We start from the raw sequence: 2563 nt of genomic DNA, 5'->3' as shown, positions 1-2563 counted from the left end.
TCTCGCCCTCTCTTACAAACAACAAATGACATAATGGTCTTGTAACTTCCTTTTCTTTGTCAAAGTGTTGCCTGACCTCAAGCCATTTATTACGCAGTGTACCTCCGTGGGAGGTTGGTGGGTGCTCTTGTGTGGTTTATTCCTTTTTTCCTATCAAACGTCAATATTGTTCTTATTTCTTCTCCTTCTTTTTGTGTTTGTTACTCTATTGCTGTAAAACCTCTCTAATCTTCGGCACTTATATAACCTAATTGTGTCGCAAGCGCCGTAAAACGCTCACTAAACCATAGTGTAGGCTACCTCCTTTCTTGAAGTTTGATTCTTTGCCCACAAAGACGAAGCCTACTCTTACAACCCGATACACACGAGTACCCCTCCCCCTTAAAAAACCAAGGAAAAACAAACAAACAAACAAGCAAACAAACAAATAAAAACAAATAAAATATTAAATAACCCCCCCCCAATCCAAAACAACATTGCAGTAGAACGAATCTTTTCTTTACGAGGACACTGTTCACTGTGGAATCTTAATTTGACTTGATTGACATGATAATGATATGGCTTACATATATTTGTTTACATTCAATTGCCAAGTACAAATGTGATGCAGCGTGGTGGAATCAGGCTCTCGTCAAAATAATCAAAGTGAAGAAACTTGCATTTTTCCGCAGGTTTGTGAATTTTTATCACTTTTTTGTTTTTTGGCTCAACACCTTTCATACCCATTAAAGAACTCATTTCTGTGTCGATTTTTCCTAAAAACGTTGATTAAAGGCACAAAAAAGTAAATGTTCAGTTACAACAGACTCTTAAGCTAAGGAAATAACTAATCTTTGGCCCCATTTTCTCACTAATTTTACCCCTGAAAACAGGTGACCCCCACCTCCTTCATTTGCAAATATCTGACTTGCATTCAACATAAATGGATATTTTTAAAATCCAAATAAAGAAAAGTGAACAAGCTTTAAGATGTTACTAATAACTCTACGTGCCCAAAATTTGACCAGAACCTGACTCCACCGCGCTGCCTCACATATGTACCAAAGGCTAATCGCTATAGAGCGGATAGAACGTTTGGTTTCCGACATCATGGTCTCAGTAACTCAAAACGGCCTAAAATGTCAAAGAGAAGTTTGTAATTGATCGCTTTTAAGCACAAGGGGGATATCCCGTAAAAAAAAACTGTTTTGAGAAAATCGAAGGTAAAGGTTTTGCCTCTTTTTCGGTTTCTTTAAAAGACAAGGATAGTTTTCTCTATAACCAAACACATATATACACACCAATAAAACCAAACTCCTCCTATAGGTAGGGCAATGCCCACTTTTCGTATAAGTCAAGATTTCTGGAAATCTTGGTTAGCCTGCTTGTCCCTAAGTTAAAAGCGACCAATTCATTTTAAGGTAACGTACGAAATGCCTTTCGGGAATATTGTGCTTTTCGCCTCACCAATAAACGAACTCCGACACACTGAACATTTTGAGATTTGCATCCTAGCAGGGTGCTGTGCATTTTTTTGCTCCGCCCCCCCCCCCCATGAACTGTATTAACTCTCAAGAAAGAGCAAGAGTTGTGACAACAACAACAACAACAACAATAACAACAACAACAACAGCCCGGCCACGGAGGTCCGGAGGTGGCATCTCTTTGGGGAGGATTCAGGGAGGTTGGACTGCCTCACCCGCTACCCAAGAGAGGCGGTGGCCCTGGCGAAGAGCACGCTCTTCGGGGCCCCAAACATTTCGAACGGAGAGGCTAACACACACACAACAACAGCAACAACTACAACAGCAGCAGCAGCAGCAGCAGCAGAAGCATCAGCAGCAACAACAAAAACAACAACAGCAGCAGCAGCAACAACAACAAAACGACGACAACAGTTGCAGCATCAATACCAGTTACACTTAAGGCCAACATTGGTATCTATAGCTACATCACCAGAAACAACAATTATATTAATAGCGTCACTCACTGTCACCACCACCACCACCACAACAACAACAACAATACGAGTATCGTGAATGGGGGGTTATTCACGGACCTGACAGATTTAAAAAAAAGAATATGAAACGACTTGTATTATATCTTCCTCCATAAAATTCTTCTCAAAGTTTCTCGACCCCCATTCTGACGTCAAATTGTTGCTGTAACAGAAATCAAAGAACGAATAAGAAGAAACAATAAAATTAATGTTTCAGAAAACAAAACGACGAAAGTGTTTGAGAAAAAAAGAGAATAATAATGTGGTCGCTTTTAAGCATATGTGGGCTAGATCCCGAAAAATGATGTTTTTAAAGAAAATCGAAGGTAAAGTTTTTGGCCCTTGTTCAGTTTCTCTAAAAGACAAGGAGAGTTTTCTCTATAACCAAACAAATATGGCCACCTCTATTCTCACCCGGGGTGAGAATAGTGCAGGCGAGTCTTTTGGCTATTCTCACCCAGTGCGCGTTCACCGTTATAGCCTAGATCTAGGCCAACAAATTTTGCGTTCACCCTAAACCACAGAATTCTACACTGTGATAACAGAACAATTGTAGAATTCTGTGCCGTGAACAAACGTTCCATT

This window comes from Aplysia californica, unplaced genomic scaffold, assembly GCF_000002075.1.
Source record: "Aplysia californica isolate F4 #8 unplaced genomic scaffold, AplCal3.0 scaffold00297, whole genome shotgun sequence".
NCBI classification, from domain to species: domain Eukaryota; kingdom Metazoa; phylum Mollusca; class Gastropoda; order Aplysiida; family Aplysiidae; genus Aplysia; species Aplysia californica.
Note: the sequence above shows the minus strand (reverse complement) of the source record.